Here is a 26,014-nt window from a genome sequence, read left to right on the forward strand (position 1 = left end):
TCCCCTCCCCCCCATCAATCCAGTTTCCGTGAACCGAATTTTGGATGAATATTCATCCGGACGCTGGTTTGTGGCGCTGGTCACTTGGTTGTCACTCTGTCCTCTGTTCCTATTTTTTCCTATTCTTCTTAGCGTAATTTATCAACCTTTTGCCAGTTTTCCAGTGGTGGAGCGTAGTCCAGGGGAGATGGGTGGAAAGCTTCTCCGAAGCATTAGCTTTGGCGAGCTGCGGCATCCTGCAATCGAACGGAACTAAACGAAAAATTTCAACATTTTACTTTCCACCGAATGAGAAATGGCAAGATTATGGGAATGATTATCATAATTCAACGAAAAATAACCACGAAACAAAAAACCAGCATACTACGAAAAGGGGTAAATCCGGGCAAGTAAGATCAAAAGAACACAAGTTCCTGGAGGATTCTTGGGCGATTTTAAGGCGTCCGGCTAAAAGTAAGTAAAGAAGAAGCAGTCAAAGAAAAAAAAACACCAATGGCTGGGAAAAGAAATCACGGGACGCAGGAACGCAAAGGAAGCGCGATACAAATTAAATAATAAAATAGGTTGGAGAAACATTAAATTTAATTAGGTCCGTCAGTTTGCGTCCGTCGTTTGGGTGGCGAGTTTTTTTTTTTTTCGAGTTAGTCTTCCTTTTGCTCTTGTTTTTGCGCACCCTGGTCAGCACCTTTTTTCTTTATCTGGCAGTGTGCAGGAGTAAAAATGCGAAAAGGTGGAAAAAGGGAACCAGAAAAGCGAAGGATGTATTATCATCCATTTTGCACTGTCTGGCAAATGCTGACACTTTCTAATTTTTTGGCTATTGTTGCTTATGCTTCTGTAAATTGAAGACGGAAAATGCAATCGGAAAAGGATTTTTTGTGTTTGCTGTGTGTGTGTGTGCTTTGTTTTGTAAACGAAAATATTTTTATTGTTTTGCAATTGATTTGTCTGCTTCTGCTAACGAAGTCTTGTGTTTCTCTCTCTCCCTCTCTCTCTCTCTCTCTTTCTTTCTCTCTCTTTCTATCTTTGTCTCTCTTTCGCTCTCACTCTCATTCCTTTTCCCTCTCTTTCATAAACAAATGAAATTAGCAGTTGAAGTTTTCAGATTAAGTTACACTTCTGCTTTGGTTTTCTTGTTCTATGACGTGCAAGAATGTTTTATCTCAATCAACGATTTCATTTCATATGTTTAACCAACAATACAAACTGTTTAACAACGAATAAAACTTGATATAAACAAGATGATGGAATGAAAACAGTCGAAAAGGAAGAAAGAAAAACTTTTTCAATAAAAACAAGTGTAGTAAAGATACATAAAAAAAACTTTGTTTGTAAATTACTCTAGACAACTAAACTAGATAAAAATCTAGTTATGCAGTCTTGATGATATTTTGTTAGAGCGTTAATTTTAAACAGCAACCGAAAGGATATATCAAAAGAAAAAGTAAGAAGTAAGTAAGTAAGTAATACAACCATCGAGAACAGACCCACAAAACCTTCCCACCCCAAAAGGGATGCCGCCGTGACGTGACAAATACTTCAATTTGTTAGAATAATTGCATCATTTGAGCTTCACCACCTTCACGTACACGAACATCCAGGCTGGTTCTGCAATTTTGTTTCTTTTTTTATGTTATGTTTTGTTTTGTGTTTAAAGTTAAAGTTCTGATTTTTCTCTTCCTTTACAGTGTTTTTTTTTGGTTTTGATTAATTGGAAATCAGAGTAGGTACGTTTTGCAAAGGGTAAGAATAAATTATCGTATACTTTAATCGATTATAACGGGGTGGAGAGTGAGGATAAAGGGCGGAGAAAGACGAGAGAATTAAAAAGAGGAAGCTAATTTACATTTCGCTCATTGACGGTAATTTAAAGAATTGCTGTTAATATGATTATTGAAAGGCATCAGCAAAATTTGTTGTTATTGTTAACCCAAATCGTTTATTGCCTTGGCTGTTCGGTACTTTCTAAAGTCACGAATAGCGAGCCTAATACATTGTACATCTAGATAGAATCCGCTGAGTGAGAATTCCGCTCGTGATTCCATTAGTAATATCTAGAGCACTTTATTTTCTCGAAGAGTGTTGTCTAACAGGAATAGTTTTGAATTTGACGTTCGATATCTTTGAGGTTCGTTCTACGTAAGATAGGGTCTCTAAGTTTTCAACATGCCAATAAGAGATATTCCTTTCGGATATTCAAAGTCCTCTGGAAAACTTGATTAAACGAAAACCAACTTAAGGTAGGGGACTCGATGTCTTCACCAGTTCTGGCGTGAGCTATGCCACAGTCCAAAGTCATAGAATGCTCCAATAATGGAAAAATAAAGTTTTCGAAAGTAATCCAGACTATCTACAATCTATTGTCGAAAGATACCACTGTCGAATAAAATAAAAGTCGAATGCCACCTGTCGAATGTCGAATGCCACCTGTTCAAACTATCTGGAACCTTGGATAAAGCAACAGCTTATCAAGGATCCACTGCTGATTTCCGGCTCCAAACAAGCTGGCGTTGTTGGTATGTTAGAACACAAACAATTAATTATATTATTCTATCTTGATTTCTTCCGTTTTGGTTGACAGGCAGCATTCAGCATTTACTTAAAAGCGGCTTTCTGCCTACCTCGTCAATCAATTTCGCTGATCTCATCCATCACGCTCCGGTAGGTGCTATCTCCGTGTGCGCGAGTGCATTGAACGTACCTTAAGGGAAATTGCGATCGTAAGCTGAGTATATATGTGTGTATGTGGGTTTCTCCTTCTTTTGCTTTTAATAAAGGGCATGCTTTAGCTGCATACCATCCCTTACCATATGCTACCGTCACCCGTGAGCACCCGAGGCACGGGTAAACGATCAATAGACGTGATCCGCCGGGTGAATCCCCGCGAGGAAAGGTGTTCGCTTGTTGTTCGTTCTTTCCACATAAAGATGCAATAGAAAGATCTGTTTTCTGTAATGCTAGTGGTTTTGTTTGGGTGTGGAGTCAAGGACCTGGGGGAAGAGACTTGGAGCCAAGGTTTACTAAGAACGGTACGATTCAACTCCAAACAATAAAACTTCCGAAGGTACTGGAACGTGCGCTCGTGCGCAAAGGGCTCAACGCCTCTAGTTGAAAGTTGAGGAGATGGGGTGTTGGGTGTTGGAGTTGGTGGAAGGTGGTGGAACTGCAAAGGTGCGAAGGGAACACGTACGAGTGTTCGATTTCCGCGTACAGCAGCGCGCTCGGATGACTCATTCGATGCCACGTTTTGCTCTACCTAGAATCGATGGAACACATTCTGTGTCGTGGATCCATGTGTGGGGTTGGGAAAATTGGAGTGTAAAGGGAAGATCGGGGAAAGTTTGATGCACTCTTTTTTGCGCTGCAGCAAAGTCCAATCGGGCAAACCGCATCTCGAATTGTATTTTTTTTTTAGAGGCAGATCTCGTTTACGTTTGCTAATGTCCAAACAAAGAGCGCTGACTTAACTGACATTAGATGCCAATCTCGTGCCCTCAGACTAGTGTAAGGTAGTAGTTTGAGCCGAGATCGCGTTGGTGGAGTTGTTGTTGTTGTTTAAAAAGAAAAAAAATGGTTTGCACCCTAAGGGAACATCTCGGCGGAACATGCCCTCGGAGGAGGAGGTTTCGGATTGCTTGGTTGCTACAAAGAAGATACATGCAGTATGACTGGAATCGGGATTGGGGAGGCCGAGCAGGAGCGACCAAGGGAAGAATGTTTTTAGTCCCGGTGTGCGTCTCGCACTCAACATCTGCATGCATCTGTGGGCCTCCGTGACTCAACGTGCGCATTGGGAAAGGTGCATTTCCTGTTTACATTTAGCTTTTTCGAGCTAATTTTGAACCGTGCCCCGTCCAAGACATTACAACTTTTGCATCAACTGGCGAGGGCACGTTTTACAACTTGCTTTCATTGCACGTTCCGTGGTGCCGCACCGTGGTTGGACAGATCATTCATAAGTTAAAGTTTTGTTGTGTACGAAACGAGTGAGATAGAGAGAGAGAGGAAAGGAAAGCAAAAGGAACAGGTTAAAAATACGATCAAAACACCTCTTTCCGTAGCCGTATGAACTGTCAAAATAAAGAATTGTTAGTCTCCTGTGCTGTCCTGTTCGGAAGCGTTAGTGCACACAGCTTAAAAAATGATAATTGTCAACTATAAAACACACACTCACATACACAGTCATAATAATCTGGGCTGCAAATACACAACGGTTGAAAAAAAAGAAACGCAACTGGTACGCGTAGGTGGTATGTAAACAAACCAAAGTTGACAGTTTAGACATTTTGTTTCACTGCTGTACGGTATTCTTTCGGCGTTTTTTGTTGTTGCTGTGGTCGTTGCGTATTTTCTTCAACTTTCTCATTTTTAAGATTAGTAACAACTGTAACAGTGGGCAAGAATGTGAAGTATGTCTCTTGTTTAAGCGTTTCATTCGCGTTGCGTGCTGTACGATCGAAAATCAATAACGTTTGTTTACATTCCATTCCTACTGTCCCGGCTGTCAAAATTGTGCTCCGAAATGGGTAAAAGTGTTTTTTAGTGCCCTGCTTACGATTAGTAGCTGGCAACAGGCGTCCTCTGCTCGTTCTCCCTCTTATTTGTGTTAAACGTTTGACAAGTCATAATGCGGTAGTTGTTTGATTTGTTGTCGCGTTGATTTATGAAAGCTCTCCCACACTGTTGCTGTTTGCCATCAATACATAGTACGTGATAACCTGTGTTTTAATTTGCTCTTTGCGCCGCTTGCTCCGTATCCCACCTCCTGCTCCATCGCTTCCTTACCTCCGATGCTCCAAGTCGAAATGAGTGTTTTAGTGTAATAAAGTTCTAATTTTAAAAGACTCTGGTCTCGTTCGATTCTTGCGCTTCATTACGTTTCGAACAAATCGAACGCACTGTTGTTGTTTTTTTTCGGGGTTTTGGTGCGCTTTCAGGTTTGTACAGGCGCTTGGCGCTCCGAAAATTTTAATGTCCCATCCGTGCTTGGGGGCACTCGGGGTTTTAATGTTGGTCTGCCGTTTTGCCCAATCCGGCCGAGGATCGGGGCGACATAAAGAGAGGAAAGCATGGGTGGGGAGTTGGTGTCGTTAAAATTGTTAAAATTATTTGTCGCTGTGCTGCGCTCTGGAGTCTGTCACGGTCGATGGGTTGGGAAATTGGTCGCTGTGCCACGAATCGGTTCACCATGTCCAATCATATTTTTATGCATTTTCCGGATTGTGGTGAAGTGCGATTGGGCGTTGTTTTTCTCTTCTTTTTGGTTGGTGTTCTCTGTCGAGTAGGAGAGGTTCAGCTTAATAATAATTTTACATTTGGTACCGCGAGCGCAACAGTTTCCGGGATCCGTTTTAAGGATTTCCACCACATGGTTAAGCTGTAAAACCGTTCCACCGCCAACATAATAGCACAACATTGTTAAGCAGCTCTGGTTTGCTACATGGAACTACGTCCGCTTGGTGTTTTCCGGGCAGCTTGCCTGTTGCGCCGTTTCTTCATTTTCCAGCAATATCATGCTGTAACAATCATCCCCATTTACAGAGGTCCGGTGAAAGTTCTCGATAGAAAGCGCAGAGAAAACTTGCTGTCCATCACAATGTCATATCTTCAAACCGCCCCAAAGACCCTAGACCATACTCTCGTCATGTGCAACACGTCTTGATTGTATCAAGTGTTTATTCTTTGTGTTATTACTCTGCATACTCCTAGCGAAAGGCTTAGTCAGGGCCATAAAACTTCCGCGACCCGAGAGTTTACTCGCTACGGCTACTGGTTCTATTAGATGCGGACATGAGCGCATGATAAGTTGCGGTGAGTCAACACGCTATCGACAGAACCTTCCGGGCGCTCGGGGTGCCTTTTAGCGCTGCCCTTTGCTTGGGGTCTGTTGTGAACTTGCCTGACGTTTCCACTCCGCAACGTACGATGAGAAAGGGTGACGTGATGAAGACCATTTTTAGTGCCATCTAGGGTATCAAATACTTTTTCTAATTTCACGGATGTTTTGAGCTGTAAATTGAAATTACTGAGTACGCGAAGCACAAGTGGCACAGGGCTCCACAATGCAATGCTGTATAGCTGATGTGAGCAGTATTTTTTAAAGCATGGATTATCAAGTTTATTATTATTGAGTTTATGACACACGGAACTCAGCTCATTCGCCAACTGTTCACATAACAAGAGCAGAGAGAAAGCAAATTGGTTGATGATGTTTTACTGGACAAGTGCGGTTTAAGCATACCACTTGTTGTGAGAGGAAAGTCATAGATTTAAGTCTCACAATCTCTAGGCTAAGACGATCCAGCTTGAAACAGAATGAAGCTTTCGGCATGAGCTGCAAATTCGTTATGCTGATACTGTGATATACTTGGGTCCTACTACATCTAGTCCTGCAAATCTACTTGTCGTGATATTCTAGTTCTGAAAAGAACTAGTACAACCCAACGCGGCCATCGATCGCCGTGAGGATCAGCAATACTAAAGCTCCAGTTCTGGGCAGTATAGTTCAGTATTCATCTCAAACTACTCCTAGGTCTTGGTTCGATCTGTAGCAGACTGTTTTGTAGATGTAGAAGGATTTCTGTATCTCTGGTAGTAATGGGGGTATTCCATGAAATCAAGAGCAAGGTAATATTGGGGCTAGGATCTTCCTAAGGCATCTGTGCTAAATCTGTCATCCATATTCCTCACTAATATCCTTATATCTACTCCACTAATGTGTCTATCGAGAAAAGAACTATCTTTTATCGCTCTCACTAGTTTCTCAGGATATTCTCCTTCACTCAAGAAATCAGACAGGAATTAGATGAGTTACAAAAGGAAACAAGAACAAAAATGTTTTTTTTTATGTAACGTAAGAGATATTAAAGTCTCCGCTTGAAAAACCTTCAGTTGAAAGCAAACCAGATGAATCGATCCCTCGTTTAAGGTACAACTCCCTTCGCTCGCAAAGCGTATCTAAACGAGACAAATAAATAAAATAAAAAGGAAATCTCCTATCCCGTAAGCCACGTGACCAACAATCGGACATCTTTTGCCCGGAAACGCTTCGTCATCTTGATTTCTTCCGACGGTTTATTTGCCACCGTCTGCAAGGTATAGTGGCCGGCCTTTTCACTATCTATCTATCTATTGAGTGGCAAATCGAATGCATCCGATTGTGCAAATGCAACGCGCACGCATCGCCCATTTCCTTCATTGAAGCGTAACAGAAGGAAGCGCCCGGTCGTGCGATGTGTCAGACGGGTAATGCACGGCCCATCCGGAAACTGTACGTCACACACGAAAGGCACACAACATGCGTACGTGTGTGCGTGTGTGTATCAATTAAATTACTACACCACGTCTCCCTTGTTTGCAGTATGTTTACGGATTGGCGAAACCGTTTAATAGTGCTCGGTTACGACAATCAAAACATATTCACGCACCGATAAGCGCTTCCAACCCTGGTGGACCTCGTCGCTCTTCTTGTTCTCGAGTTTGCGTGTGGGTGGGGATTATGGATGCAACATACCGAGTCGGGAATACATGCCGAGTAATTGCGCATAAAGTGGTGTGCTTATCAATAACGATTGCATGGTCCCGGGAGTATGCTGCAGACACGCCAACAGGAAACGGAGTGCCAATGGGTGGAACGTTGGTTACGCCGTCCTTCAGCTGTTGGTGTAGTTGATAGTTACAGTGCTATTTTCTCTTGTTATTAATTTTTTTGTTATTGTTCTTACTTATATATTTATTAAGGTCACTTTATTCCAATATCTTTCATACTCAAACTTTAATTTAAATATTTCATTAAATAATTCGTTAATCAGTGTGTTTTTACGCATAGACGAGAAGTTTATAAGTAAAATATTTTCATGGAAACAGTGAGTAGGGATGAGTGTCGCTCGCGTGGGAGACACTCCTAAGAATGTTTTTAAATAGGGCAGAAAACATAATTATACCCAGTCTTCGAATTTGGAATCTGAATACAACGCTTGGTTATTATTACAACACAAATCGATCCGAAACTTCGCGAATTCTACACAGTGTTTTACTTACACACACCTTTTTTTTGGTCTTGTAGATTTAATGATCTTATTGTTCATGCCAGTCATATGTCTCTCAAGACTTATTTCTACCACGTAGCCAAATAATCAGTACTGGATACAAGGTCCGAACAGGATTCGATACCCTACCCAGACGATTGTAATCTAGCCGCTTTACTTACTTCATGCCAAAGTTAGGGAAATGATTTCTTTCCATATCCGGGCTAAGTTTGGTGGAATTGTCGAACGATTCGTGATTTCCATTACTTTTCATCAGCAGTTCCTCCCTGTAGGAACGCTCCAGCTAATGACAGTTTCCTGCTGTCAAGTTCCAGCATCCCTTGCCCATCACCTGCTCACGAGGGTGGAAACAATCAACTCCATGGCAGCAAGGAGTCGGCTGTCGGACGGAGGGGAAATGAGCAACCGAGCCGAACGACAGCATCACATCTCAACAGTGTGCCTGTCAAAAGCCGGGTCAAAAATAAAATGACAACCACGAAGACGGCGACGGGCAGTGTTTTCGCCATCGAACCGTGAAGATGACAACAACATAAACTTGGCGCTGCTGCGTGTAACGTGGCTGTAAGTCAAACGCCAGTTAGTATCGGAGCGGGGAAAAAAAGTTGTCTCCTTCTCTTCCTGCCATTGTCCACTTTTCACCAACATTCACGAGATTCGAGATGGGAATAATTTATGAGCAAAAAGGGGTTTTTTGGCCGGCTACGCACGGAATGATAAATCAGAACGCGGCTTTCGTTTCCCAATCGAAAGTCGATCATTTTTTGCCCTGGGTTTTCTATTAACCACCACCGTTTTATAATTCAAGAATATGGGTCCATTTCTTGGTCGGTAGTGAGAATGTTATGCTTATTGCCAGGAAACCTGCTTGAGTCTGGTCCGCTGGGAAACAATCCTGGACGGAGGTTTTTATAGCATCATGTCCTGCAAGTGTGTACGCTATAATAAAAAGCATCCTACCGGTCTTATAAATCGATTATCGCACAGACAAACAGTCTCCATTGAATATTCATTTTATAGTGTGTTGTCTACACGAAAGGAAATCAATGCTTGTGTGTGTGTTTATATATTTATATTTACCTCTATTCGATGCTATTTAATGACTCATGATGAACCACCAACACCGACGCCGGAGGGTCGGGCGTACTCGCACATTTGCTGCTAAGTGCAGCATAAATTGAAAATTAATTCAATTATCACCTTCTCGACGGTGGCGACCGTTGACGCCGCCATTGCCCCGACCGAGTGCCGACATGTGCCCGGGCTATTAATATTAATTTGCTGCCGCAGTACTACCCACCCAAAAAAAAATCCCAAAAACCTCCCCACTTCCAAAGCGGCGGGAGTGAGTTTGGGAATGAAAAGCTGAAGAAGCAAGCGAATCCCACCTTGAGTCTTCGCCCTTCGCACATTCACCATTGGCATAGGACATCAATGTCCGCTTTACACGTCGTGTCCTTCATTTTCTCCATTTTGCTGCCGAGGGTACTAATGAAATGAAGAATAAGGTGAATGATGAGTAGCAATACTGCTAACTGCCAAGCTGTTTGGAAAAAGGGGGAAAACACACTCATACAGCAAGCGCACTTTTCCAACGTTCTAGAGAGGGCAGACAACAAGAAGAGTGTCGAGAAGTAGGAGAAAAAAGCAGGTGTATCGTAATTACATTTTCCTTCCTAACTTGGAAAGAAAAGTGGCGCGCTGACAGGCTTGCTTTTCATACCGGTTGGGTTCGGTATTGAGGAGGAAGGGAAAGCAAACGAAAAAAAAAAACAACAAGAAAAACCAAGGCAGACAGAAGTCTCCTTGCGGCGAGTCACGTCAGCGCTCGGGCTCTAATTACGTCCCATACCATACCGGCAGGAAGGAACCGGATACATAATGTTGAACAGCATCTCAAGGGAACAACCAGGGATCCAGGGAGAAAAAACCACAGTCCAGAAAGATCTGTCCTTCTTTGCATAAAACGGACCGTTGTTCGGGGGAGGCAGGGAGAGTTTTAGGGCTAAGGCAAATGGGTGGCAATGATTAAATCATGCGTGTACCCAAAGTGCCCGGTGCTTTGTTGCACGGTGTGGAAGCTTTTCTTTTATCACGTACTTCCTTTTTTCAGTGTGTTAGTGAGTGGAAAGATATGTATATATATATATATATATATATATATATATATATATATATATATATATATATATATATATATATATAGCAGCGGAAATGGTTTTATGACGTCGAGGCATCGTACTAAAAGTTAAGTGAAAACGTTTAAGATGCACGGTATGTTTGCTGTGCAAGGGAGAATGTGTGGATTATTGCAGGTTCTACGCTACGAATACGATTGCTACGCTGGAAGGTAGCAGGAGGCGAGATTATCTAATTAGGTTTTTACGCAACGAAGTCGGAAAATGCTCTTTGACTTTTTTTCTATATTAGCAATGCATTTTTCTTACTTTAATTCGATTAATGTTGTTGTATGAAGAAAGACAAAAATGTCAGATAATTTATAACCATAGCAAATTAAATCTCTCAAAAATCCGTATTGAAGTGAGCAGTCGTCGTGGGTAGCTTTCTTTTGTGTTTATAATAAAGCAATGGTATTATGAAGCTTTTCAAAAGTTATAACTTAAAGAGTTAAGTGATTCTAATAATAGATCTACGGTTAGGCCATTCCTGATAAATGAAAAACAATAAATTTATAAAAAAATCGTAAAACGTATGAATTCTTTTTTTTTATTTTCAGAGTGCGATTCTTGACTATTTTGCTGATGAGGTCCTCCATGTCTATTTTTGAAAGGATACGTGGAAACTGGAGTCGTGTGAAGAAGATATAACATGTAAGTAATACAAATAAGCTTCTGTAGGATGATCTATCTGTTTTGTGCCTCTCAGAAGTTCAGGACAGCTTCTCCAACTGAATGGATCTTAGAGACTGTGAGAGCTAGACTAGATTGATTGATGATGAATTAACAATCCAAAATTACCTTCAAATGTCTATCTCCCCGATTTTGCTGCCCATTCCACTTTTAAACTGGAAAGTACTTACGGGTGCAGGTGATTACGACCTCAAAGACGTAGCTTAAAATCAACTCTTGGACGGAAGGTCGTATGTTCGTCGATGGGACGCGGAAATGTGTAGAACGAAGCTGGATATGCGCATCCCGCGGGTTTTCATTTAATTCACTTAATAAAGCGACCCACCCCTTCCGCACGCTTTTGTTTATTTCCCTTTCCTCCTCTTCTTCTCCTTCTTCGTCCTCCCTTAGTTCGGTTACACTGATGACGTCGTTACACTCATGAATAACCTGCCAGAGTTTTCCTTTCCTCCTGTTTACTTACTTTACGGCAGTTCCCAACCCGTGTCCACCTCTCTTTCCCGCTACCGCTCTTGCTCTCTTCCCCCTTATTTCCAGCGATCCGCAGCCGCCGGAACCGGGTTCGTCAGTTTAATTCAATTTGAGCCGTCGACGACCCATCGCCGTGGTATGCACCCTGTTTTGCTTCCACTTTTTTTCTGTTCGAGAGTCACTTGTTTCGGGAAACACTTGCGAGCAATCCATTTCGCCAAATTTGATCCTTTCACTGCCATTTTGCGAAAACTTTCACCACCTCACCCACTGGCTGCCATCGCCACCCCCTTCGTGATAATCCATTGCATTGGAGGTTTTTGTCGTTGACAGATAGAACCCCTTTTCGCAAACCGAGCAAAATCACTCACTCTTCCCCTGGCTCATCTCCTACTCCTCCTCCTATTCATCCCAGCCACCTTCTTCTAATCGACAAGGTTCCGGGAGGCTTCTACTGCTTCTTCCGCGCCATCGGAACACTATCGCTCGAATACGACGGAAATTGGCTATTGGAAAAATTGCTATTGCCATTCCCTTTATCCATCTCCCGAGCCTTTTTTCCCCTTTTTTCCACCCAACTTTCTATCCCCCAAATCCTGTCCTTCCAATAACGAACCAACCTCGTTCATGACCGATGAACGATCATAACGATGGCGACAATCATAACCTGCGGCTTGCGAGAGCATCATCATCATCGTTGTCGTCGTCGTCGTTGTCGTTGTCATGCCGTGTTGTCCTTTCTTGGTTTTGCAGTTTTGGGTGCGTGTGTGTGTGTCGTCTTCGATAGATGATTGCTTGCCTCATGGTCCAGAGACAACAACAGCAAAAAAACGCGCACACATATATGAGATAAAAAAAGAAGAAAAAACTAAACACCTTGGGGGGTGGGGAGACCACGAGGGAAAATGGAGAGTTTGGGAGGGAAAATCACACGCTCGCCGTATGCATTGATGCATACGGTTGCCACGGTGTGTAAGGTTGACATAACGTGGCCCGGGATCTGTGTGTGTGTGTGTGTTACGGTCGGGAAATGGGTGGGAAAGCCCCAAGCAGGCCGATAGAAGATTTACGCGAATCGTGCGTGCGTTCGCGCGTGCTATGCCTCGCATTGTGGGTGAGTGGTTTGTGCGTCCACTTACTTCCGCTTCCCTCCCTTTCCTCCTCCTTTAAGTTAACATAATACTCTCAACCACCCACCCTCCTCTCCTCTGTTTGTAAGGGATTTTCCTCTGGCGAGCGAGGCGAGAGTAGCGTGGAAATGAGAGGAATAGAAAATATGGAAAGTAATAAATTTACAATCTACGTGAGCATATCGGGAGGTTTGGATTGAATGGGTGGGTGGATGGGTGAATGAGTGCGTGTGTATGTGTTTGCTTATGTCGGCACGCTTTCTTCCCCTAAATCGGGATTTGTTGGCTGAGATTTTCTTCGTCTTCGTCTTACACTTTCTCAACCTTTCGCTCGGAGTTTATTTTCGGAGGCTTTTGAAGATGGATTTGGCAAAATAGATTCATTAGCAAATTGACAGGTTAGATGAGGTGCGGGATTGCTGTTCGTTGTAAGCGGCGACCAGTTTTTCCCGCCAGCTGGCCGTAATGACCTGCAGTCGTGGTGCCGGTAGGTTTTGGGAAACAGCAGAGGGAGGTGAGGCGAGCGGAGAGATGAGATTTTTCCAATCGAGTTCGATTGCAATCGGCGCCGTAAATGTTCGTGAATCGGGGAGGGCTTTTCCCCCTTACCGAAGAAAAACTCCCCCCCGACGCTCATTCACCACCCTTGAGTCGGAAGGAAAGCAATCGAGCTTAATCGTTTGTAACGGAGCAGTACCGGAGGTCCCGACGGGCCAACTGTTCGCATTCCTGCATGGGCCAATTGAACGCGGTCAGGTAATCTTCACCCTTGGCGAAAGGAAAAATAAAGGGAAACATTTGGTAACCGGTGCAGAGGTTTCCATTTGACAGTTTACGTCGATTGCACAAAACGGTTGAATGCTAATCGAGCAAAGGGAGAAAGATAAAGCAGATATTCTATTTTATTTATTGCCATTTTTCCCAATGATGCTTTACGGTGGACCAGTAGATCTCTCGGATAATATAATGAAAAGCGCAAATGTTTGGAGGTTTAACTAAAATTATTGAAAAATCTATGCAAGAGCTTGGAGCAAGAATATTAGGGTAGCGTTGAAAAATATTCTGAAGAGTTGATGGATATTCTTATACTAAACTTGACGGCCCATGTGTCAGTCATTCCATGTGAGCAGCTGTAGTATGTTTCGTTATCTGGATAGGATCGTCATTCTTCCAAGACCTACACCGTGATCAATCGTTTTTGAGGCAATCCTCTACTGGAAAGGATTCTATATTCCAGGACTCGTACTCTTAGAGGATGTATCAGTTACGCTGAAACTACGCAGAATGAAAATATATATCAAGATATGTCGTCTATTTCTTTTATCGTTGGAATCTTCTGGATCACTTGAATTTGCAGAGCCTGTGACAGGTGCGATTTTCCTGAACAATGCGCCACTAGATTTTGCTACTTTTGCTGTTATTCGAAGTAACAATCGTTCCAAGCTAGTCGAATTCCTCTACTATCTTGAGATCGTCACTGTGAACTGACCTTCTGTTTCCGAGTCAGGTTCCAGTTAACTCCTAGTGCTGCTAGGGTTGTTCAACTGTCGGTACTCCGCAAGACGCTGTATCAGCATCCGAATTCCAAATTAATTTTTATTTGTAATTAATAATATTTAAATTTTCCATTACCCATCCCAACGCATCGTAACTCACACCAATTTAGATTGAATCACAGCGGAAACGGAAATTGTGTTTCTATTTAGTGTTTTAACCAAATTTTTTCCTGCCTTGTTTTCCACGGAGAACGATTAGTTTATTTATTTTCTTTGTTCTGCTCTCCTGTCCGGACTTGGCACCCTTCTTCTTTCAAGAAGCGTAATTAAAACAGACCCTCGCACTTCCTCGAACTCCCAACTGTCCGGAAAAGGAGAAACCCACAAGGACACGTCCGCCCGAAGGACGACCTCACAGCTTTTGTTTTTTTTTCCGGGGTTGGGTTCTGCCGTCAACCGATAAGCTCCACCGGTCGAGGTCACGAATCTATCGAAGCGTCTGTGTGCTTCCGCTTGTTGGGAAATTCAAAGTAAAAAAAGAAAACGAAAAAATAACATACCCATACCATCCTTCCCAGGATCGTAAGAAAACAGTGACTTTGCGCGACTTTTCACTACTTACCGCCGATGCCATGACTGGACCGTTCCGTGTTGACGAAGATGATGGCGGGTGATGATGCTCATTTGATTCCTGTTTAATTGGTTTTCATGGCATCTATACCAAGGAAAATTACCCCGTACACACACACACTAGTTACACGGCCTGGATGCTCAAACACTCGCTCAATTAAGTCCTCCGGCTGTCACGGGAATCACGTACCGTTTCTTTGCTTTATTAATTACTTGCCCACTTGGCCCGGGCCGGTCGGTGGGTATTTATTTTACTGTAGCTGTGCTGTAGTCGTGGAGATTTTCTTTCCTTTTTTGTATTTTGGTACCATTCGCCCAGCTGGAGAAGAAAGGTTTCGCGCGTCATCTCCAGATGCTTGCTGGTGGTGCTTTCCCTGCTCGCTTTTCTTTGCCCAGTCGCGATAATAACCGTGAAACGGATCCGGGCGGCATCGAAGGTGATTGGATCGGATTGATCGGCTCGATTGTTAGGAACAGTGCAGCGGAAAGCGTTGATACTAATTGATTAAATGATGTAATTTAGATTGTGCTATAATAATAGAACGTCGGGATTCCCAGTAGTATAATAAGACAAGATAAAAAATATATCAACGATGGTGATATGTACAATTTCGTGGTTTTGATGATCTTATCCTCGTGGCGGTATGCCAGACATTAAGCTCCTGAAGGAAGTCACACAGTATCAGTTGAGATTGGTTACAGCTCCTGGAAGTATGCAATCCCTAGACTAAAGATGACTTTTAACTGCTTCAGCCGAGTGTGTATTAGGCCAAGAATACAGAATTCCTTGTAAATAACTTTTACAAGGAACACTAACAGAAACCTCAACGAACAACTAACTACTCCTACCGAAGCTTATCGCGAGCAGAGATTTAGTGTCGCTTGCTGATACGCGTACCTCCTCCCCCGAGAACATCCGCAAGGTGTTTTCCCGATAGCCGCGTGCCGGGAACGAACTGGGTAAAAATAGTTTCCCCAGAAACAACTGTCAAACTGATGGACCATTACGAAACCGTCCCAGGGCCCGCTACGACCGGGCACAGACGTTATCAATCCAGAGGTTTTGGGAACTGTTTCGTCTCGTTTTTTTTTTTCCTGTACTCACCGGCTGAATGGGAAACTGCACAGAAACGATGTTACTTTATCGGGTTTTTGGGTTTTTGTCGCGCTCCCGTACCTTCTCACTGTGTCTATGGTGGTAAAGTGTAGAGAAGCAGTGCTGGGGGATCGATCCCTCGGCAAGGTAATTTATGTGCTTATCGTTATCTTTATTGCCTTGTCGAAGGTTTTTCTTTTTCGTGTTGGCCATTTGGGTGGACATTCCGTGTATGTGTGTGAGAGCGTTTTGGGCGCCTCGATGCCTTTTGGATAATCATAATTCATGCTCAGCATTTGACTCGTCGTTTCTTTTTTCACCCCCAATCCTCTGGTGGACTTGGTGGCTGGGTGATGTTGGGGAAATTTTATGATTGCCCTTCGTCCGATTCCATTTCGATACATCGTTCAGATAGGTTGTTTGATTTTCCCCTTCCCAAACTCTTTCCAAAACCCTCGGGAGAGACAACACACACTCACACACGCACGAAATTTTTATCGCGCCTCCGTTCTGTCCAGCCGGATGTTTCGGTGGACTGATTTTTCGGGAAAATATCTGAAATCTGGAAATCTCTTCCAGGAACTCTTGTACGAAGGATGGGAATGGAAAATTATTGATGGAACCTACCTTCGGTGCTGTCGGGGTGTGTTCCTTCCCTTCGCTGCAACACAAACACATTTGTCCAATCTTCCCCAATTGTTCAGCTTTGGTGGAATGTCGGTAGCTTTTCTCCCCATTTACGGACAAGATAAATCGATTTTCCCTGCGAGAGACGAACATGCTGTATTTGAACGTCCTCTTCTCCTGCTTCTGCTTCGGTATGCCGACCGAGACAAAGAAGTCTTATCCTCAATTAGTGTGCTTCCTGAAATGATAAGCAGGTTTTTGGCAGGCTCCGACGACGGAGTGATACTGAGATTTGCTGGCCAACAAGAGCCACGTCCGAATACGGAACAAGTGGGAAGTGCTGTGAAGAGAAGAAGAAGATGACGCGCTTATTACCACACCAACCGCCACATCAGCATTCGGTATCAATGTCAATGCGAGTGCCTCCGAGAAGACTTGCCCCGAACTTCCGTTACACCGATCGAGTACGATACAGACTGGCGACTCGGTGCACTCGGATGCATAACTCATCCGTTTTCCCAAACTCCCACCCCGCCGTACCCTTATCCTCTCCTCTAATCCTTCAGAAATGTTGATGCTTACAGTAGCAGTGAGTGCAGACGTATGCGAAGGTCGGTGTGGGGAGCTGTGACACGCAACGCAAAGATTTCGTCGGCGTGTCACAATAAATTTCACGCCTAAGTAGTGCGCGCGACGAGCCACCTAACCTCACTTATAGGGTCCGTTCCTCACCTTTCCTGGCTAGGATGGCGCCGCGGTGAGGTTCGAGTTCACGATTCGTGTCACGCACTCGCGGGTCGCCAACCATTCTCGAACGCGGTTCCTCGCGCCAAGCCGTGCCCGATTAATTAGCCAAACGAGCGAACACACACGGAGCGAGCAAACACATTACTCGCGAAATAAATAGGAGAGGCAAACAAGAGGGGGCATCACACACACGCACAGATGATGGCGCCCCGTAAGCATGCCAGGTTGTGAGCTGGTTTGGTCCTCCGCCCCAGCATCACCTGCCTTCGATCCGGCGCGAGAACATATGTGAGAGTGTGTCTGGCCGGTCGCCTGCAAGTATTTTTCGCTTGACCGCACACGAAACACGCGAAAAACAACCTGCCCGGTTTACCTTACTCTAAATTTTCTTCATTCTTCGTGCCGATCACGGTACTTGCTCCCTTGCTTTCTCCAATCCCGTTCCTTGATCTCCTCTGCTATTCCTCACTCGTTCCTTTAATCAAAGCTAATCGTGTCACGATCGATGATAATCCTGCACTGGCGTCCACTGGCAGACCTCGCGTTACACGAGAAGAAGCGACGACATCTCACCATGCACAATACGTCGCTACACTTACGCGGGCACATAAAAACCATCACCGCGAAGCTCCCAAAATAAAGGTAATTAAACAGGCATACCTCGCTACTCAGCGCCGTGTGGCTTTACTGCTACGGCTGCTACTACTACTACGGTGCTTGACTTGACTCGAGTTAATTTGCTTGTCACGACGCTGGTTGCTAGGAGGAAAGATAGGGTGTAGAGAGAGAAAGAAAGAGCGTAGTGTCAGTTCGAGCAAGCTGTGATATACATGGTAAGAGTTTGTGGATGGTAAGGTTTACCTGGGCGCCGGTTCGGTTTCACGACGAATTTTTGACATTTTTTCAATACCACCACCGCGCGGCTATTACCTTCTCACCTTCAAATCACCGTGCGTCCACTTCTGCTCGTCCTAGCAAAAGCACTACTAACTCGATGAAAGCGACACCTTTTTTCTCCTCGTTGTTGCTTGGTGGGTGCGCAAGCGGCGCAACGGCTGTAGAGACCGACCGGTTGACGTTTGGCGCGTCATAACATTTGACCGTCCCCAATTAGCGAGCGTTGATGCGGTAAGCGGATCTCCCTGTGTGTGTTTGTGTGGGTGTGTAGGAGTGTGATGAAGACGGACGGTGCTCGTTGGGTCATTGAAGAAAAATCATGAGCAGCTGTCAAACGGGGCAATCGTCGTGCATCGCGTTTCACCTCAGCAAGAAAAAAAGGCACGGTAAATAATAAAAATAAAATCAAGCGCCACCCTCTGACGGTCGAGGATACATTTTTCCCTGCATGTGTGTGTGTGTGTGTGTGTGTGTGTGTGTGTGTGTGTGTGTGTGTGTGTGTGTGTGTGTGTGTGTGTGTGTGTGTGTGTGTTCCCATTGAAATCCAATTTGGATTCGATCGTCAAAATAATAATAGCAAGGGGAAAAAGAGAGATCGGTAACAACAACAACCAACAGTGGCAGCCGACACTACAATTAAAAGCAGATAAGTCACAGCAAGCAATTTTTCAACCTCGCCCTGTGCCTTCCCCCTTTGCTACTCTCCTCCTCCCACTGGTATCAGTGAAGCTGGAAGCCAACCAAATAAAAAAAGCTAGTGCACGAAACTGTGAGAATTTATCATTTTACATTTATTTGGACAGTTTTATCACTCTGTCCGGCATTGGGTTTGGCGATCGATTTTGTGGACAATGGGCACACAGCGGCGGAATAACGGGGATCCTGAATGTTGGGAAATTTACGAAACACGGACCCATTCAGACCCTGCAGGCATCTGAGACGCGACGTCGATGGACCCCAGAACAGCACAGAAGAAACCGGAGGTTAGCATTAAAAATAGAACGATTGCAGCAAAACGGCATTGGTTTGATGATGCTATTTTCTCATGCCCTGGCGTGTTCGCGTTGTGTATGCTCCAGTGTTGTATGCTGGCGGGGATGATGCTGAGGGATCGGCGGGAACTTCGGTGGGAACGATAGCAATAGTGTCGAGCGTATAGTTGTTCCTCTTGGATGCATAATTTCACATGCGGATGCCCGGCCATGGTGTGGCCACGCACACTTGATACACAATCGCGGATTCGCCGGCCGTGGTTCTCGTGCCCGATGTCCGATGGTTGAAAAGGGCAGATGTGTGGTGCATTTCGATTTGAAAGTACCCGGAGTGTGTGCGGTAACCTCATTTTCTTTTCCAACGGTCGCATCGTGGCGCGACGTGTTTGCATTTTATTTGTCGCGCACAACAGAAAAACCCAGGAAGTAAATTTTAACGATACCACTCTGCATTTTATTTGCCTACCAGCTCCACACCGCCTGAACCCGGGAGTTTAATAGCAAGAAAGCTGCACTTGATCCGATGCGGACAGCGCCACAGCAAAATTATTTGACGTGCTGCCGACTAGCAGTGACGGCGAGAAACGATTAAAACTGAAATCGCGCGGCACGCCGAAATGCCCATTTTGCACTTTATAGTACCTTTTCGGAAGATTTTTTGTTGTTGTTGGGTGCGTGTCGGTTTATTTGAGTGTTTTGTTTACTTTTAGCAACACATCGACGGCGGTGACGATGGCAGCAGTAAATGAAGTGCAATAAATCAAGCGGGCAAACATGAGTGTGACATTCCTCCCATTGTGGTTCGGATCGGACCAATGGGGGGTATCCCTGGTGCATTGGTATGCGGGATTTTCCAGGTTGCGAAATGCAGTTGATTGTAGGGTTAGGTTTATCCAACCTACCCCTCCCCCCCCCCCCCCCCCTCATTCCCACTCTCCCCACTACCCTAGGGTGGGCAGTGGCGGTTTCGGCGAGATGTCATGAGTAATCCAAACATTCATAATCTGGTGTGGATGTTGAGTTGGAGTGAGCCAAAATAGTGTGGTTTGTCTTGGTTGCACCAAATTGGCCAATAAAATGCATCGGCATTTAACTATTTCTGTGTCTTTAGGTTTTAAACGTCGCATTAGACATTAACGAGCGTCTAGCGGACTGGTATCGTATTTTCCACAGTTGTCGTGATGACTGTCTTACTTATTATTCAGAAGTAGCGCATATTTTAGGTATTTTGATTTTACTTGTGCTGGCATTAAAATGCAAGCTGAACGAGGCCATTGTGCATCGTGGATCTCTGAGTTGCTGCCATGATGTTATCAATAAACACCAACATGGGTACTTCCTTCGAAGACCAGTTTCTACGATTTTTTCTCTAGGGAGTCCTACGATTTTCCGAGTTACCGCAAAGAGTCAGTGGCACCGATCCATTTGAAAGTCATAAACGTTGCCCGTTGTTAGGTTTATTATCTCTTGAGCAAAAAGAGTGTGCATAAAAAAGCTGTCAATCGGCTATCTCCTTAATTGAACTACTGAATTGCTTTATAGAGTCATCATAAATTAAACTATGATAAGCCTGTAGTTTTTGTTTACCCTCTTTGTGTTATAATATTTATCAAACGAAAGCATCTTCATTTCTCTATTCTCGCTCTTGTGATGTTAATAAAATCAAACCGAATGAAACGATTGTTCCAGCCGAGCAGGCATATATCCGTTGGTGAAAACTGTCACAATATCGCAAATTTAACAGCGATGTGCATTTTCTAAAAAGCAATCCAATTAAGCTGGCTGTGCTACGTTCCCAGCTCGAGGATATGCGCGCTTGCCTTACGGGTAAAGGACATCACCAATAAACCTGTCACTAGCGTTGCAGCCGAAGCTTAACGGAAAACCCGATACTGTTGCTGGCAAATCTGCGTGCACGACAATACATCCCATCCACCCTTCAATCAATCATCTGCCGGAACACGATCATACATCGGTCCCCATCGGTGTAACGTGACGTGCATCGCTTTCGGCCATCAACCGAAACATCGGACGTCAGCTCTTCCCTCGTGTGCGCTGTGTGTGTGTGTGTGTGTGATATGGGGCGTTTTTGCGTGCAGCCGTTGTTGAATGGAGATTACTGCTGGCGTCAGCAGCTTCCCACAAAAACGAAACCAACCCTAATGGCTACCACGCGAGGGAGAGACAAGGCAAAGAGTGCCATGAAAACAATAAAAGAAAACAAACGCAATGCCAAATAAAGAAAAATGTCTCTTAAAATGCTAAAACAATTATCGACATTCGGTGCGTTTGCAAATTTTTTGCGCTTTTATTTCCGTAACAAAACAGGGCTTTCCCGGAGCTCCAAGCGGGTGATGGAGAGGACGGGTAGTAGGGAAAGCGTTTGGTGTGCCACCCATATCAGAGTTTAGTACACTTGTGATTTGTATCAGGAATATAGGAGTTGGGGTAGAAAAAATTCCTCTTTCCCATTCGTTAAGGGCATTTGTCAGTCATCGGAACCGGTTAGCGACGGATTTGGACGATTTACAAAACCGTTCGAGAGTGCCTGGGCTACAACCGTTCCGGTGGCTTACACGGTGCCGAATATCATCACCAGCACACAGGCCGGACGACGGCAAAAGCGTGTTGCATGAAAATCTGACACCGAGTCGAAGGATTTGCTACGCTTCCCGGTGTTCGCCTCACAACCAAACATTACTTGCACACAGAGGCACACACACTGGGCGCATGTGGGTTTAATATGACGTCAAAAGAAATATATTTTGCAAATAATTCACACAGAGGCGCCAGAAGCTGTTATTGTCTGTGCTGTCTTGTGATCCAAGAACGACTTCAAACAGTCCGATAACGCCAAACCCGAGGTTTTGGACCTACTCTAAGATTTTGATACGAAAGAGAGCTTCCAGGCAATGACTTTGATGTATTAAGCGTACGTAAGGATATGAATTTGGACTCGCAGAAGACGGTCCTCGAATATCCCATCTCAACAAATCACGGCCTTATCACGGAGCTCATTGCGTCGCATAATTTAACCATGGCTCTAACTTCTTCTTCCTTGGCAATACAATCTTAAAAGGTCTCCCGCCATTTGTGGCTTTCTGTGACTTGATTTTTCCCGCAGCAAGGTAGTCAGCCTTGCGTACGGGGAGGCGGTCCGAATGGGATTTGAACCCCGGTCCTGCCGTGTCGAAGACAGGCGCCGCTGTCGCCTCGGCCACCGGACCGCCACAATCTAACTCTAACTCTAACTCTCTAACTCTAACTAACTAACTCAATTTCCAATTTTACGAAAACCAAGCGAAAGAATCACAAGTTTGCTATGATGATTTGAATGAGTTTTGACCACAAAGCAGCTCTACCCATCATCATTTGCTCACCGTGCCGTAATAGGTGGTGCATTTATAATCCGCATAACTTTGTGAATCTACCGGAGACAAAAGCCGTTCCTGAACCGAACTGCAAATAGGCATCACAAGCGAAAAACAAAGGACAAAACAAACGATCCTTAACATACACGCAAAAAAATGATAGAAATCCTCAAAGGTGAGGTATAGTAACATAGTTAGTGTTGGCACGTACTCTCGTACTCGAGAGAGCAGCTTGTCGATGACCAATTTACATCGTCCGTGCTTCGATCAGTCGTAGTGCTGGCGAACGCTTGCTCGGCCCAAGGGTAGTTAAAAATTCGGCCACAAAAAGCGAGGAAATTGATTGGGTGATTTCAAATCAATTGAGTGAGCGGGTTGTGACCGGACGATGTTGATGCTGGTGGTGGCAATGATGATGATGATGATGGTGATGATGCCAGCAGCAGCAGTAGCAGCAGCAGCAGAGTACAGTACAGTACGCGACCCTCAGCATTGGAGACATAGTGAAGCATTTTCCCAGCGCTTTTCCGAGCGTTTCGACTGATTGCATTAATTAAAACCACATCCGAGCTGGCGTGTCCAGCATGGAGAAGATATGTGTGTGTGTGTGTGTGTTTGTGTGTGAGTGGGGGAGTAGCACATCTACGCCTTCCAACACCTTCTCCTCACCTGTTCCAATTTTGAAACGATGAAATCGAATCCGTAATCCGAAACCTCCATCACGCCGCCTCCTCCCTTTCTCACCCATCTTCTTTCCTCCATCCTTTCTTCACCCTCTGAGCTGGTCAACAGGTGCTGAAACATATGAATAAAATAGCGATATGTGGTGATGTGCTACCCATCCACCCAGGCAGCTATACTGCACCGTCACAAGCAGGTCACCGAGATTATAGGGACTTGGCAAGCGGATCAGAGAGTCAGGCAGGGGTTTTAGGGGAGAAGTGGGAGGAGGTTTTGTGTTTGCGGTAGACAACAGTGACACCGACTAGTTGGCTAGTCGGTTTTCGGAGATTCGGGAGACCAGCCATAGCCCTCTTTTTATGATGTAATTTAATTTCAATTTACGCTCTCAACCCCTTGTTTTCTGTGGTGTGTGTGATTATTATTCTCCCACAGGAGCGAACATCGTTGTTGCGGAAAATTCACACCAAACAGCAAACGTATGCAGCGTGTATGAGCTTGTGTGTGTGTGGCTGTGTGCGAGAGGAATAAATTATCGCGACAGATTATCGATAATAGATCACCGATATCAGATTGGAGCTTAGCACTGTTTTGACGCGTTAGGATAATCACCGTCTGTTTGAGGTTAAGTGTCATCAAAGAAGTGTATATGTGTTAGTGGCTGTTTACACTTTAACCCTTTTGATGAAATGGTTATAATAGAAGGAATGAGGTTTTGTTTTGGTTCTTGATTTATAGGACTAATTCAATTAAAAAATAACCCTTGAAGCTAACATCTTGTGATGGGGAAAAGAAAGATAAATCTAACAAGAATCTTATTCGATCAAGTAATCAATCATTCTTATCTACACAAATTGCTGGAAACGCGTACACAGCTGTAGGTGTGCCGTGGGAAGAGATTGTTTAACTCCTTTTGCTTTTTGCTCGATCTTCAATCAGTTCTCAGTAAGAATTTTTACTCGTTTTGAAACAAATAAAACAAATCAAATGACACTTCTACGTGACAGTAAATTTTGCCTTGATAGGGAGTGTTTTTTTATTTACATTTACATTTTCCATTTCGAGTTAGAATATTCAATTGGTGCTTTGAAACGTTTGCTAAATTTTTGGTTACGTATTTTTGTTGTGTTTTTGTCTTCCGGCACTGGTCTAACAAATTCACACCGAAGTGCGACTGTTGCTAGTGCTTGTTACTAAATTCAGCTGAGATGGCACTTTTTTTATTCTTCTACCCTTCGCTAGTATGTTTTTTTCTTCCTTTGTTGCTGCTACCAACTATCAAGCTCTGATGGTTGATAGGAGGACAGCAAAAAATACATAAAATAGAAAGAATGATAGGAATTCAGCACGGGCACACCTATAACGAAGCTTCCAACCCAGCTTCCATACCAGGCGTTTGGTTTTTATCTATCGATTCTTTGTTGCTTCCTTCCATATTTTTGTTGTTGTTGTTGCTGTTCGCTGGCTGATTGTAAATCCTTTCCCGTACTTGAAAGATCAGCAAGCGATTGAAAATGTGATAATGGGAAGTGATGGCAAAGGCGAGAGTTTCCCCTTCTTCGGTCGTGTGTGACTGTAAAGTGATAAGCGACACAGTAACGCTTCGCATTTGACAAATTTAACTCTTTCCGGTCGTATACGGTGGCCCGTGATACATGGCAGTCGTTTAGTGCTGCGTGCCCGTCGTAGGTACGGGGTAGGTTTTAGTGTTCGATTAACCCTTTAGGTGGCCGTTTTTTTCTAGATGCTTCTGCTTCACCATTTTAGTTTTATCTTCAATATGGAATTCATTGATAATTGATAAAACAGGTTGTAAGAGCAAAATATTAAAAGATATATGAAGATTTTCTTGTTCTACATGCGTGTCCATACGTACCCTAGTGTGTTGTCATAACTTCTATCGCACATCCTCATTGGAGACCTCATTTGCCTCTAAACTCAATCGCACTATCCATAATAGCTTTAATATTAATATTTTTAATATTATTACATTTTTAATAATATTTTTTTACATTAGAAGGTTCAGCTCAAAGGCTAGTGAATCTTTAAAAACGGTAAAGAGCTTCAAGTATCTTTCTGTTGAAGGTTTCTCCTTCAAGGAGCTTCGGAGCTATCTTTCATTGTTTAATTTAAAATCATCGCAGACTTTTTTTTGTATGAAATGCATTACACCTTAAAGGTTTAAAATTACCTTTCGGTGTTACTATCAATTGAATGATTGAATGAGAAGAGCGAAATAGAACCTTTGAATAAAAAACACCCCCCTTCAAACACAGTCACATCACGGTAAAGTCAAAGCTATTGGCAGGCGTTTCGATAGCGTTCGAATTTTCATCCCACCATGAGCCGGGGGAGTTTTCCTATTTTTTTCTTACACGTTGCTTTTGGAGATCTGGATATTTGCCGTCGAACGTCGTCGTCGTGTGAGCCGATCGTTTTCGGTATTTTGTATTTTGCATTTTATTGAGCAACCCGAGGGAGAGAATCCCCACTGCCACCCCGCCTCCTTCTCTTTTTCTTTCACCCGGTCGTCGTGAATGGGTGGGTTAGTTTTTCCTGTGAATTTTCCCGCCATAGTTCTGTGTCGGCAGATCGCGCGATATCTGATTTGCCGTGCTGTGCGGCGCGCGTACACGTTTATTTATTTATTTTTATTTTCCATATATATACTGAACCTTGAGCTGTGCGTGAGTGGGGGTGGGTGGGGTGGTGTGCGCATTTTCTTGTTCGAGATTTCCCATTCATCCTGCCCCAACGGGGGCGAGATCTTCCCGGACGAGTGAAAAGTGCAAACGCTGGAAACGGTTCGTTCGTCTGTGGGAAAACTGTTTTGTTCACACTCAGCAAGCGCTGTTACCGGATTGGAAGGTTTTCCTTGTGCTCCGTTTTCCGCTGCTGGATTTGTGTTTTTTGTGTGTTCTTGTTGCTTTGTGCAGTGGAAGGGAGGGTGTGCACCGG

General features: G+C 44.0%; 1 protein-coding gene and 1 long non-coding RNA gene across 3 annotated transcripts in view; one reads left to right on the forward strand and one right to left on the reverse strand.

Annotated features, from left to right (window-relative positions):
- The first annotated feature begins 4,505 nt into the window (after positions 1-4,505).
- The window catches only part of LOC118517456, a 56,446-nt gene continuing 34,937 nt past the window's right edge, over positions 4,506-26,014 (forward strand). Inside the window, exons 1-2 of the transcript XR_004908302.1 lie at positions 4,506-4,526; positions 10,786-10,879. The gene's annotated coding sequence lies outside the window, so the exon portion shown is untranslated. The remainder of the gene's footprint in view (positions 4,527-10,785; positions 10,880-26,014) is intronic.
- On the reverse strand, positions 14,440-18,449 carry LOC118517479. 2 transcript variants are annotated; one of them, XR_004908319.1, is made up of 4 exons: positions 17,977-18,449; positions 17,776-17,874; positions 16,369-16,708; positions 14,440-15,142 (listed from the first exon to the last, which is right to left on the reverse strand). It is a non-coding gene; the product is annotated as an uncharacterized LOC118517479 (long non-coding RNA). The 2 variants fall into 2 exon arrangements; XR_004908318.1 differs by having other exon boundaries at positions 14,440-16,708.

The sequence above is a fragment of the Anopheles stephensi genome, chromosome X (genome assembly GCF_013141755.1).
Source record: "Anopheles stephensi strain Indian chromosome X, UCI_ANSTEP_V1.0, whole genome shotgun sequence".
Lineage (NCBI taxonomy): Eukaryota > Metazoa > Arthropoda > Insecta > Diptera > Culicidae > Anopheles > Anopheles stephensi.